The sequence below is a fragment of the Pipra filicauda genome, unplaced genomic scaffold (genome assembly GCF_003945595.2).
Source record: "Pipra filicauda isolate LSUMZ 115617 unplaced genomic scaffold, ASM394559v2 scaffold565_size292610_pilon, whole genome shotgun sequence".
In the NCBI taxonomy this organism is placed as follows: Eukaryota; Metazoa; Chordata; class Aves; order Passeriformes; family Pipridae; genus Pipra; species Pipra filicauda.
This window is the reverse complement of record NW_024104715.1, coordinates 191,786-205,553: the sequence shown is the minus strand read 5'-3', so window position 1 is coordinate 205,553 and position 13,768 is coordinate 191,786. Positions and strand designations below refer to the sequence as shown.

Sequence of the window (13,768 nt, the reverse complement as noted above, 5' to 3'; positions counted from 1 at the left end):
GGGAAAGAATGGATGTAGTTTTGCTTGTTCCTTAATACATTGGAAGTACTGTTCCCCTTTCTATGTGCTTTGTGCAGCAAGTTGCTGTCTTTGCTATGGGTGAGTGAGTCACTAATTAAATGTAGGACCAGAACATCAGCCAGCAACCCAACCTTGCTCATGAAATCACTAGACCAGCGAAGGATCTGGTGTGTTATTGTTATGCACTGCTACTGTATTATCTGTAGTTACTGTAATAAACAGACTGGGAGGATGTTTTACCCCTCTGTTGTATTATCCTTAAATTCAGTCCAGCTCTTGGTAGCTGAAAATATTAAAAAAAAAAAAAATCATGTAATGACTTGACCGATGAATAGGGGAATTGAAGCGTGTAAGTGAAAGTGCCTGACATACACCTGGAGAGAATTAATCAACCAAAAGCAATGCCAAGTAGGATATTATATGTTTGCAAAGTACATACTCAAAATGAAGTGAATGCTTTATTAGGAGGTTATGATTCAAATGTTTAGTTTGATCCCTTATTATTGACACTTACAACAAACATAATTCTTTTCCCTTCAATTAATCTCTTCTCCCTGAAATCCATCTATTATTAGGCGTAATTTTCACTTCTGATTTTATTCTAATAAATATTGGTTCACTTTAGTCCTTGTGTTGGTAACTTTGTAAGCTCTTACTGCTAATGTAGGTTAATAGTGCAATATATTTAATAGAGTTTCACTGAACTTTTACTTGTACAGCTAATGCTGAATATTACAAACTTTTGAGTTAAGTGAATATTGACCAAATACATACATTATTTTTATTATGCTTTTGACATATACGGAAACAAAACTTACACTGAGAACTTGAATGTGTCAGAAGTCAGGAGCAGAACAATCTCTGCTGAAAGAGGAGAGGAAATTGTGAGGGGATGGAAGAGATCTGGGGAGGAGCCAGGAGATGTAAGGGAGGATGCAACAATCATCGAAGGCTCCAAGGGAGACAGAAGCAGAAGAGGCAACTGTAGAAGGGAAGAAAAAGAAAAGTCTGGTTCAAGGACAGCAATGTTTCAAGGCTTTTGGGGAAGAAATGAAGATTAAAGTTTGTGAGCTAGGTGGGAGGATAAAGAAAAGGAAGAGCAGGGGAAGAAAAATTGTTATATATGAAAATTGGTATATTTGTAATTGTGAAATTTATTGCTATTGTTTTAGTAGCACTATCGATAAAATAACTTGACAAAATATATGAGCTTCGTTCTTGGACTGGATGGATTCTAAGTATATTGATGTTATCTTATGACAAGATAACAAATAAAAGAGTACACACATTCACTTGAAATTTCCTTCTCAGGAAAAGTGATGATTACTCAATCTCCTCAAATGTAAAATACTCAAGTCCATATATTAAAACAAACTTAGAGCCAAGTGTCAAGTTGCCAGTACTGCTTACAGCTAATGCTATCCATGCAATAACTTTGGCACTGCACTGTATTCTCTACTGTGGAAAGTTTGTTCAGCCCTGGTTAACTATTTGGTGAGGCAACAGAGGAAAATTCAAACTATAAAATCTTCAAATTAAAAATTATGGAGAGAATTACTGAAGATATCTGTAAACACCTCTCCTATGAAAACAGACTCAGAGAGTTGGTGTTGTTCATCCTGGAGAAGAGAAGGCTCTGGGGAGACATTTTGGGGCCTTTCAGTACTCGAAGGGTGCCCAAAAGTAAGATGGGAAAAGGTTCTTTAGCAGGGCCTATTGTGATAGGACAAGGGGTAAAGGTTTTAAACTAAAAGAGGGTTGATTTAGACTAGATATAAGGAAGAAGTTTTTTACAATGAGGGTGGTGAGACACTGGTAGATGCCCCATCCCTGGAAACATTCAAGGTCAGGTTGGATGGGGCTCTGAGCAACCTGATCTGGTTGAAGATGTCCCTGCTCATTGTAGGGATGTTGGACTGGGTGACCTTTAAAGGTCCCTTCCAAGCCAAACTGTTCTATGATTCTATAAAATCCCAAATTTGCCAAAGGATTTAGAAGCATCAATTCCTCTGTAATCAAGGGAAATTAGTTGCAGAGGTGCTTTTGTTAGTCTGTGCCTTTATAACATTTAATAGTCTAAGCAAAATATTTGATGAAAAAATCAAGGAAAGGAGCAAGTTTATAGAAATAAAAATCTAATATTTTTCATTATGAACGAAGAATTTCATTCAAGGAAGAAGCAAGTCCCTTTCTTGGGATATTAACTAACAATAGCTTTTTGAAAGGTTTTGATTTGTTTAAGACCATGCTTCTTTCCTTTGCCTTTGTTGCTACTTGCTCAACACTTATGACCTTGTCTACCTACAGATACTATACCCATTAAATCCTGTTATTACAGTCTTTATTCAGCCTCATCAACTTCTCCAAATAGAGTTGAGAGAGCAGGAGAGGGAAGAAATATGAAAGTAGATTTAATAGGGATAAATAGTGATTCACAGTGTTTCATAGATACCATTAAGATAACAAATAATGTATTCTCAATGAATAAATAGGGTTTTATAAAAGCCTTCCAACTTGCTCCTGGTGATAGCTTTTAAAGTTTCAAGAGCTAAAGCCTACATTTTCTTCAGTCAAGGTTGTACCTTGCAGTCATAGGAACATTAATGTTCTAAGGGACCCATTGAATGAAAGTCAGTCATCTTTCATATTCAGTGAATATATCTTTCTCAGCTCATTAATTGAGAAGAGATTATGATTTTTATGAACTTGTTCTGTTTGGTATTGTTCACTGGATGTTTTTGTGTGACCCTGCTGATTCCAGTAAACACCCTTCACTATAGGATTGTGTGGGCATAACTGAGGGAAAGTCGGTATAGCAAGTCAAATACAATTGGTATTTGTTAAATGAATGAAAATTTTTGCCCCTTTTGACACCTGAGATGTACTGAAGCTACACTACAACCATTAAAGTAACTTTGCTCTACTTTTGTAGTGCTCATATGCTTGAAATTTTGTAGACCCCCATCAAAATTCAAGATAAACTCCCTCAGTAGAGGAAAATTCAGAAATATAAGTGTTATGTGGGAATTCTATAATTTATGTTCAAAATCTCCATCTTATTCCTACCTCTTTTCTGTGATTAGACATCCTGCCAATGAATAGACTAAGGAATAGCCACACCACCCGCATTAACATCCAATGTGGATGCTGAGATTTCTTTTCAGCTCCATTTCTCCTCATCCTCTTTGTGTCACAATACCACTACCTGTCTCTTGACAGTATTGTTTTTCTACTGACCGTGTAGGCTTCTTCAGTCCTTTCAGTGAGGAAGTGGGGGAAGGTTATATTCCTCCATCGGTCTCAAATAGTTCCCCAGAAGAAAAGTCCCCCAGCACAGGAAGGCCGTTAGTACAAAAGCAGGGCGCAGAGCCATTTTTTATATTAGTATGTTCCCGAGACTAGCAAAATAAAGTGGTAAGTGATGCAATGCAATGCAATGCAATGCAATGTGTATATACATATATATACATAGCTGCCTTTCTCTTGCTCCACGTTGGGCGCCAAAAAGGACTGTGGTGGGTTCATCTTGACTGAACGCCAGGTGCCCACCCAGCCGCTCTATCCCTCCCCTTCCCAGCCGGACAGGGAACAGAGTAAGGTGGGAAAAGAAAACAACACAAATCGTGGATTGTGATAAGACAGTTTATATTTATTCAAAAAAGAAAAGCAGAAGCTAGCAGTTAATCTCTACTTCCCATAAGCAGCGATGGTCAGCCACTTCTCTGAGCAGCAGGGCTCCAGCACGCGTAAGGGTTGTCAGCAGGCAGCCATCAGAGACAACAAATCCTCCTGTCCAGCTCCTCGCCTCAGCTTTTATATCTGGGTTGACTATGGAATATCCCCTTGGTCAGTGTGGGTCAGCTGGTTACTCGTGTCCCCTCCCAGGATCTCGTCCTCGACTGAAGAAGGAATGTTACAGTGCTGTGCTCAGCAGTAGCCAAAACATGGGTGTGTTATCAATACTCCTCTAGCTACCAATGTAAAGCACGGCACTGTGAGGGCTATTGTGGGCAAACAAATTCTGACTCACCACAGGGGGTTAATAATCTGAGCCCCCAAATTATTACAATGGGCTTTATACAAGATTTAAGAAAAGTCTACAATGAATTCTTGTAGTTAACCTCTTTTTCCTTTTTTGTTCGTTTGTTTGGGTTTGTGTGTGTGTGTTTGTTTTTGGGTTTGGGGGGGTTTTTGGTTGGTTGGTTGGTTTTGGTTTGGTTTTTTTTTCTGCTTTCCTAGAATCAACCATTGGAGAGATTTCTTTTCTTTGTAGAGTCTAAGAAACATCATTACTCATAGCTGATACAGTCCTTTAAGGGGTCTTTTACTGCAAAATAAGCACTTGAAATATGCTCCTGGATATGAGGAATGATCTGGATGGCAACAGTTTATAGTGACAATGCAATCAATTGTAGGTATTAGTTTTTACTATAGCAACAATTTGTCAGTCTCTTTGTCAAAATGAAGTTTGACTTATCTTTCTGATCAGCAGGACTAGGAATACCAAGGTCAGAGAAGACTAGAGAAATTTAGAAAGTGTCTGTGTATTTGTAAGTTTCTCTCCAAATTTACCTTTTTAATATTTTATATAAACCAATTTATTAAAAAAGAAATTAAACTTTCTGGAGACTTAATTCAGCTGATTCATTTTGGAGAAGCCTAATAACAATAATTCAAATGGTTTTGGTTAGGATATATTTAAACCTTTCCGAAGTCTACCTAAATCACTTTGCTAGTCCATCTTTTAAAAGCCATACGTTGTACTTTGCATGAAAAAGGTCAGAACAAAGCCGTTAATTCTCTCATGTAATACTTTTTTCCAATACAACAGTATTTCCCCTGGTGTTATGTAGCTGTCTCATTGGGAAGGCAGTAAGTGAGCTTGTTTGTCATTTTGTTCATCAATAATGAAGAATATTTCTACTGATCTGGTTCATAAGAACTTTTTGAAAGCATACAAGAATTTTTTTCTAGATTGCACTATGCAAGAAAACAAACAGCATCAGTGGAGTAACTTATCCTTGCATTCCACAGAAGCCAGCTGCAGAATGATAAGGATTTGATATTTTGAATCCTGTTACACTGATGGAGTGAGTCTCCAGTTGTCTTTTGTTGACCTTCATAGGATAAAACAGAAATCTCTGCAGTTTCGTGGACATATTAACAGTGAAGGGACACATAAAAACCACTGATATTAAAAATTTTCATCCCTGCAGTTTAAGGTAGTTAATCTACAGGAAAGTAAAAGTGAAGGGACACATAAAAACCACTGATATTAAAAATTTTCATTGTGTTTTTTAAGGAAATAGTTAATCTAAGGAAAGTAAAATCCATAAAGCAATATATCAGAATATTGGTTGACAGCTGGGCACAAAATATCCTAGTAATCAATTAAAAAAATCAGTAATAATATACATGGAAAAGACTTTTACCCTTTCTTACTGGAGAAGTTTGAATTTTTAAAGAATACATTGTCACTTTGAAGACTGAATTCTTGTTCTACTCTGAAGCAGTGCTAAGTGCAAAGTTGAAAGCTACATTACACTTGCTAAAGAACTAATGTGCATTATCTACTTTAGAGGTATTTATAATTACTGGTTGCAGCTGGTAGATGATATGTTACATTGCAAACTGTCAGGAAGCAGAGGGCTCTTTCCATTAGCCAACTAAACTGCTGGACCTCATGTTCCCTCGTCTGGAATTAAATTTGTAACAGAATATGTGATTATGAAGTGTACCTTCATAGATGTTGGCTCTTTTGCTATATGCCTTTCGTGTGCATTGCGTAATCTCTTACAAGGCAAACTGTACAGCTGTACAACTGTAAATCCAATTAATGTGGAAAGACATTAAGAATGTGTGTGAAGGGGTGAACTGGTTCTGTCAAGGGTCAAGTGGAATAAAATATAAATAAGAAATGCATTTCTTGGGAGAATTGTCAACCTTTCACCTCTTGCTATCTGGCTTTTCACTATATATTTCATTTATTTAGGCTTTTTGTTTGTAGGCTTTGTTAAAAAAATCATATTCTGAGCTTTCTTCTGAATGGTGAAACAAGGCACAGTAAGTATTAAACCAGTCTTACTTCAGGCTCCATGGTAAAACTCCTTTGAAAGCGATTTCCCCCTGTATTTATATATACTCCCTGCCATTTAACTTGAAGGATCATCACTCCATTTTGTCAGAAACCTTATTCTAATATATGACTTCTTTACACAATCTTATCCTTTGCACATGTATAAGTAAAATCTAGTGTAAAAATGAGATAAACATGAAGAGAAGGCAGGGGAATACAAGGTGCGCTGGAAATAGCTGATTAGTGCAATAAGCTGCAGAGACAAAACATATTTAGAGGAAAAGAGGTAATAGATTTATTCTGAGCACTTGATATTTACTTATTTTTCTTACTTAGGCATATGTATTTAGGACTTCTGAAAGTAACACCTAATGCGTGTTGTAATTATTTAATGAACATAGAAACAAAAAGTATGCATTTTATAGCATCCTTTTATAGTATATTTTACTTTACCTGCACACTATGTTACACATTTTGTTGTGTTGAATTCCACATTTTTTTAGCTCTGTGAGAATTTATCCTCCAAAATTCAATGTTTCAAAATTAAAATTTACCCCAGGGTCCTGCCAATAAAGGAAATATAAATGTTATTATTCTCTTGTGCAATATCAAATTATTATTTTCATGGCACAACCTGATCAGCTGTGCTTCCCTGTGAAAAATCCATGTGTTTGTGAAGTTTTGAAGTGAGAAATCTCAATTAATTTCTTTAAGAGTATTAGCATCACGTGAAGAAAAGAAAATGAAAAAAGGGGAAAACCCTCCTCTGGGTTTTTCCATTCTGTAATTTAGTGTGTGCTGCATGTCACTACTTGATTGTACTTCTGCATTTCACGTTTTAAATGTATTTCAGAAGTACAATTATGTGCATTTGAATTATAATAAACAGGATAAATTGCAGAGATTTTCCAGGCAACAAAAAAAGATTTGAAACTCTCCATAGCTTTCTTGTCTATTTAGAAGCATAGCAATTATCACTTAGCAGTATCCAAATCATACATTTTAATTAAAGATATTTTACCGCTGGGATTACACTCAAAGCATGGTTACTTCTCCCTGTGAACCAAGGCATTCCAGCACTTCAGTGGTCACAGCTTGTCTGCCACCAGGTTTTCAGGTAAATTGTTGCCCTGAAGTGAGTGTGGTTGTTGCTGCACAGCATGGAAATGATGAAATGGAAATGAAAATGGAGGGAAACTGGAAAACATACATCCTGTGCATAAAACATGTATTCCAGTTCACAAAGATATAGTTAAAACTCATGAGACATACTTTCAACTTGCTTAAAGAAGCCAAAATAGTCATAAGTAAGATGTAATTGCGTGGATTATGTTTTCATTTTTGAGCCACTTTAATCTTTTTCTGGAGTGAATTAAAAATACTCACAAAAAAACCCCAAAAACCCCCAAACTAAAAACCAAAACTTGGCTAATTTTCCCTGCTGTTTTTACTAGCTTGTTACACCAAAGTAGAACTTTGTCTCTGTGAAATAGAGTTAAAAGTCTGAATTGTGACATTTACATGAATATTTACTATACTTCTTTTTTTTTTTTTAGCTGAGTACTGTGAATGGAAAACATTAGTTTTTAGCTTAGAAATGCCTATGGTAGAATGTATTGCCTCTTTTTTAAACTACTGTATATTGCTTAATAGGTTGCAATTCTAAACTTTTTTTGCTTGGCACTTAAGAGAATGAGGTCCCTAGGACTGGAACTTTTGGCACATGTATAGTTATTTGGCTTTTTAAAGGACAACCAGTTGGAAAATTTCCCTCTTAAAATGACAAAATCTAGCTCTTATTGATGTGAGAGAAGAGCAAGATAACAAAGCATATAATAATTTTTTTATTATAATCACAACTATAAAGCATTATTTAATTTTAAAATCAGTGTAAGACTGCAATCACAGTGCATCCAAGAAGAAGAATTACCTGCTAATGTCTCTGACCCAAAGGGAGATTAAGCTAAAAGCTACTTGTTTTACAGTTTCCATTTCCACAGTGAATGAATTGGCTACTTGTCAGAAGAGGTCTCAGCAACTGTCTCTAGGTCCATGTGGGATGTTGGCAGGTACACCCACATGGGTTTCTTTTTCTCACCCAAGATTTTACAAGCATCTTCAGGGTTTGTAATGACTCTACTTTGTTGAAATGAGCATCATCTCTTAGTTTCAGAAGCAACTTTCTCTCTTTCTCCTCATAAGTACATTCTTTAGAACAATATAAGGGACTTTTGCAAGTGGATTAAGGAAAAAGAGTGTAAACAAAATGTGGTTACACGGTAAGTATATTTTCTCCCACAGGAAGCAGTATAAGCTCACCTTTAAAAATTGTATAGAAATGTATGAGAATATCACAGATAGCACAAGTGGGCAGTAAGATTAGCACTGTCTGGTGATTTCTAATAGACTATTCTACTGATGTGATCCCCATATTTGGAGTAATTCTGAGTTTCTCTCCTTCAAGTTATGAGACGAGAACCTTGTCAAACCATTTTTAGTAGAAGAGAAAACGTCAAGATCAACTAAATATTTTCTTTTATTATAGAACCATATATTTATTCTGAAACAGTGATTCAGAGGTAGTTTCTCTTCCCACAACACCTTTCTCAGGAGCTAGGACTTCTCTCAAGACCAGTTCCAGTGTTTTTTAAAGGAAACTACATGTTTTAGCTTCTAATTCAATTGTTCATATCTATGTTCAGCCTCAAGGGCTAAGAAAACCATTTGACTCCCATTAACACCATATCTGCTATTGTGTGGCTTCTATGCCCCTTCACATCAATATAGATGTAGATTGATTATAACACTGTTTTTCAGAACCTGTACAATCAGTACTGGAGCTACTAAATGAAGCAGTTGCCTAGCAAACAATGAAGCAAAATCAATGCAAACCTGTTAGAAGTTTTCATGTTACCAATCTCTGCATTCCTCTGAAAAGACATTCTTTCAAAAATATTTCAGTCAGTTCTAGTTTATTAGCTGCAGATACTTGTCTTTGATGTCAAATGTCTTAAAATGGCCATCATGAGAGGACACTTTATAGTATTGTGTTTAAAGAATAATTATATCTTTTAAGGCTTTATATCTAATAGTGAGTTTCTTGTAACCAAAATGAGATTTTTCTTTTTAAGTAGAAGAATAAAATTTTTAATATTTGTAAATTAATTTCATATAGGTTTCATAGAAGTCTTTGTTTTAAAAGTGAAGTACCTTTCTCTGTAAAGAAGGCAGGAGGTAAACATATTTAGTAGAGGAGCACTCAGTTTATCCTTTTTTATATCCTTTGTATCCATACTGTTTCTTTCAAATACCTTTGGAGAAGAATATCTTCACATTCCCTAAGAAATGAGATGTTCTGTTCCTTGGGAACAAGTTCCCGTTGGGTGTAGGGTTTTTTTTGGTTAATCAGCTCCCTAAATAAGAGCCTTATTTTCTTACTATGTCATGAAGATAAAGGAAACACAGTAGTAGGCATCTGGGTCTGCCTTTCTAATCTAGTATATATTGTAAAAGGAATACGGAAGTCCAAGCATTATATTAGAAGTGATAAGTGCTAGAATTTTTGTGGTAAGTTATCATTATTCATGGTACTTTTAATAACTGATACTTGCAGAAGAAAAGTGAAGGCAATGTAGAATTCCACTAATTAGCCTCAGTATCTAATTTAATAAAATTAGCTATGCAAAATGGATATGCATAGCAGCTACACAGCTCTCAAAGCATCACTTATAGCAAAGACAGGCTTATTGCAACCAAAGATTACCAGAGGTTTGGGTTTTTTTTGTTTCAGTGATGAGGTATATTTTGATTTCCCCATAAAGGCAATTGTGAGGTGAAAGTTAACAATATCCTTTTCCCCTTGAGAACATACAGTAATCTGCTTTATTGCCTATTTTACTCTTTCCCTGAAAAGCTGTGTGGTTGCTGCAGGAAACATCATGTATTGAATGGAGGGAGGGGAAATGGTGGAAATCAGCTGCACATGAGAGATTAGTGTCAGAGACCGTACAGAACCCTCACCAGCATTTCTGATGGCAGATCAGACAGAATGTCCTCTTTTTATATACAATTCCAGCAAAATACTTACACATGGGAGATGAAGCCAAAAGAAGCCTCTGTGTGTTGAAGTGCTCAGCTGGATCAGGACCAGAGGGGCTGGCCAACCTTTTCTTGCTGCATTGATTTCATGCTGAGTGTCCATATGTTTGTAGAGAACTATTCTTCGTGGAATGTCTCAAAACTATTTTACATCACAAGCTATATAGGAAGAAATTGCTTCAGCCAGCTCTGCAGTACATTTGTGGTGTATTATTCTGCAGTGGTTAATAGAGCACATCCACACTGTAAAAGGACAAAAGCAGAAGAATGCTGAATCTAATTAAAAATGCAAGGGAAAATGAAACAGGCAGAGTGTAATTACCTGAGCTGAAATTTAGCCAGGATATAAGAATTAAAACCTTACTCTTAGGAAGCTTTCTTGACTTCTTAATAAACATTAGAGGAACAGGGTATTGCTAAAGCATTTGCCTATGCATGTTCACCTGAATTTATATTGAATTTATGCAATTCACTCTCAGCATTAACATACTGATAAGCTACAAGTTAAGGATTACTTAACTGCATAATCTTTTTATGGCAGGGAGCTGTGTCTGCAGACAAGTTATTCACAACTAAAGTACTATAATTCACATGGGGTATAAAATGCAGTTGGAATAAGGGCTACCCAAACCCAGTTATTATAGCCTTGGCACAGAAATGATAGAAAATGTGAGCAAAGACAATCCAATGTATTGGACACATATTTGTATTTTCTCCATATTGGAGAAAATGGGTCTGGTCCAGACCAGGGACACTTTGCTCTGGATGGGTTAGTGGATGGGTTTTTACATGGTTATACCAGAATTCTTGATCCATCTTCCATCCAGGTGCTCCCTTGTTGGCTTCCTCCTGCTTGAGAAAGCAGATTTGAGTTTTGTGCTAAAGTCAGAACTATGGGTTTGCTTTGTTTTGCTGCAGCAGCTTTGGTGACCACATGCTGGGCTGCCTGGCAAGCACCGCCCTGCTTAGGTCCTTTGAGTAACTTGTCCATTTTCCTGCGTTCTGCCTCTTCTTTCTGATACTTCTGTACTTCCCTTTCCCCATCCCAGTCTCCTCTCAGACAGCCTGCCTCGTTGTGTTTTCTGTGGTTCTATTTTGCTACACCTGTAGTCAAGTCTCAGCCTTACAGAGGATAAATGATATTTAGGAACTGCTGGCTTACAAGGTTTTACTCCCCTGGACATACTTAAGACTGCTTTCTAAGTACCTGTGAAGCCTGGCACAGACTGAGTCACAATTCCCTGTGTAACCAACTATAAAATCTGCCTTCTTTCTCATCACTGTCTGTGACTTCTGTCAGCTTCTCACACTTACCTCTCAGGTACAGCCATTCCCATCTCCTGTCCAGTGGTCCTCCATATCCTGTCCAGTATAAGCTTAAGGGCCAAACCAGCAGCCCAGAGAGTTGCCCAGAGCTATAACATGTTTGGTTCACTGGAGACATAACATTTATGAAGCTTGTTGTAGGAGTTTCTAGTGCAAGGAGATCATCTGGCATAGATTAAATTCACATTTCAGAAATATGTCCACAGATTTCACAATTTCACAAAACAAAAGTTCACAATTACTTTTTATGAGCAAAATAATAATGAGCGTAACTTTAATCTGTATCTCTAAATATATTCTGTAGTGGTCTAATGATAGAGAAAGAAGGAAAAAAAATGGAGAGGAAGAAAACAAACGACGTCTTCAGCAATTATTCAATCTCAGACAAATTCACAGAACCCCTGTGAGCAGATTTTTGGTGGGTACCACCTACATCTGGACTTCTGAACTTCACCTGGAAACAGGAGTGTCTTCAAAGAGGTCCAAGGAACGGTCTCAGACAGAGTAACCTATAGGATGCTTACAGCGGGTGACAGCAGCCAGAGGTGATTCAGAAAATCTGATGGGATTTAGGTTAGATATTTGAGGCAGGAAGGAGAAAAAAAGATTGAAAATTGAGATGGCCTGTGGTCATGATCTAGGAACTTGGTTTAGAAAGCACTGAAAGCTTCCGGTTAGGAGAAGCTGAAAGCCATGAGTTAATGGCTAGGAATCAGAGGTGGGTTAGGTTTTGAAAGCATGAAGAATTCAGGATTCTTATACAGCAAATCTTTACTTAGATACCTATGAAGGTATCACTCATTTCATCCCGTTGTCTGTCTAACACATGGGACTCTAGGCAGCCTGCTCCTCTTTGCTCTCCTCTCCACTGTCAGGTATGCGGTACTTATGTACCCACTGTCTTCAGCGGGAGGTGAGTATTTAAGTATGTTTGCAAATCTTGAAGCCCCAGAACTAACCTCTGTGACTTTCAAGATGAATGAGAGTTAATGTTGTAATAACTCCTGTGATTAAAATTACTAATTGTGAATTTTAAAAGTCGGATCACAAATGCAGCCAATAACACATTCATAATCTATCTACAGATTAAAAAGAAGAAAGATTTCCCCACTCTGGTCTATTAAAACTAAAAAAAAGGAATTTTTGTTAACAAACTTGAAATCAGCATGCAGACCTTCCAAAAGTACAAAAAAAAAGAGTCAGTGATTCATTGTGACTCTGAAAAATTTAATAGAACAAAGGAATCCACTTATTTACCTTTTGTGTTTTTAAAGAAACTTTTTCCTAAACTCTGTTTAGGAAACAAAACATCATTCCACAAGAAAAAAATTAGATATTTAAACTGAAAATGTATGTTGAATCTGTCAAGAAATCTATGTTGCTTGTCTTATATGTACAAGATTTATGGGTTTGGTTTCAATAAATATTCACTTATAAGCAAAAGTATCTCTAGACATTCAGAGTTAGATTTTTTAGGTAAGATAAATAAATGAGTCAAAATATCTGAAGTACCTAAACTGAATTTTAATTTGTTTGGATTTGGGGGGGGAGGAGGAGGAGGTTGAGAGTGGTTTGTAGAGAAATTTGAGGCTGCTAGAAATGTGTATGTATCTAGCCTTTGTTTGACTCTGACAGTCCACAGCACCGGGAACAGATGAGCATTTTGTGATATGAAACACCCTCCTGTGTCCAGCCAGCAGAAAAGACTAAATCAACCAACTGTGACTTCCATCCACTGCCAAGGTGACTGATTTCAACCAATATGAGGGAGACAAGTAATTATTTTCAAATGTGAGTCTACTGAGTACAGAAAGGGTAAACTCACCAAGAGTCAGTGGACCAGTGCTGTTTCTATTCATACTTCAGCAGCTCACATATGAGGAACTCAGCAGAAAGATGTTATAAAATTAAAAAAAAAAAATAAAAATCAGTATTGCAGTAGAACAGCAAAGACATACTCCTTTAGCTACAAAAGAGGGTCAATTGCTGCTCAGTTGCATTCACTTGATTTATATATTTTTCTTCTGTCATGCATTACTTTGCTTTAGGATTTGTACAGCCATAAGTAGAAGGAAAGAGGCTGTGGTTCACTCACTGATACTTTATGACAAGTGATTTATTTTCATTATTAGTCTAAGAAAACTTGTTGATTTTATGTAATTCTTAATTAAATTAAATCTTTCATGGGAATAGTTTTTAAATTATCCAAATGAGTGTCATCAAAATAATTTTTTCTATCTGGATGTA

At 36.5% G+C, this 13,768-nt stretch overlaps 1 long non-coding RNA gene across 1 annotated transcript; it reads right to left on the bottom strand.

Annotated features, from left to right (window-relative positions):
- Positions 1–3,705: 3,705 nt before the first annotated feature.
- Positions 3,706–13,420, bottom strand: LOC120324504. Its single transcript, XR_005565859.1, has 4 exons — positions 13,347–13,420; positions 11,510–11,686; positions 10,185–10,438; positions 3,706–3,920 (listed from the first exon to the last, which is right to left on the bottom strand). It is a non-coding gene; the product is annotated as an uncharacterized LOC120324504 (long non-coding RNA).
- Positions 13,421–13,768: the final 348 nt, after the last annotated feature.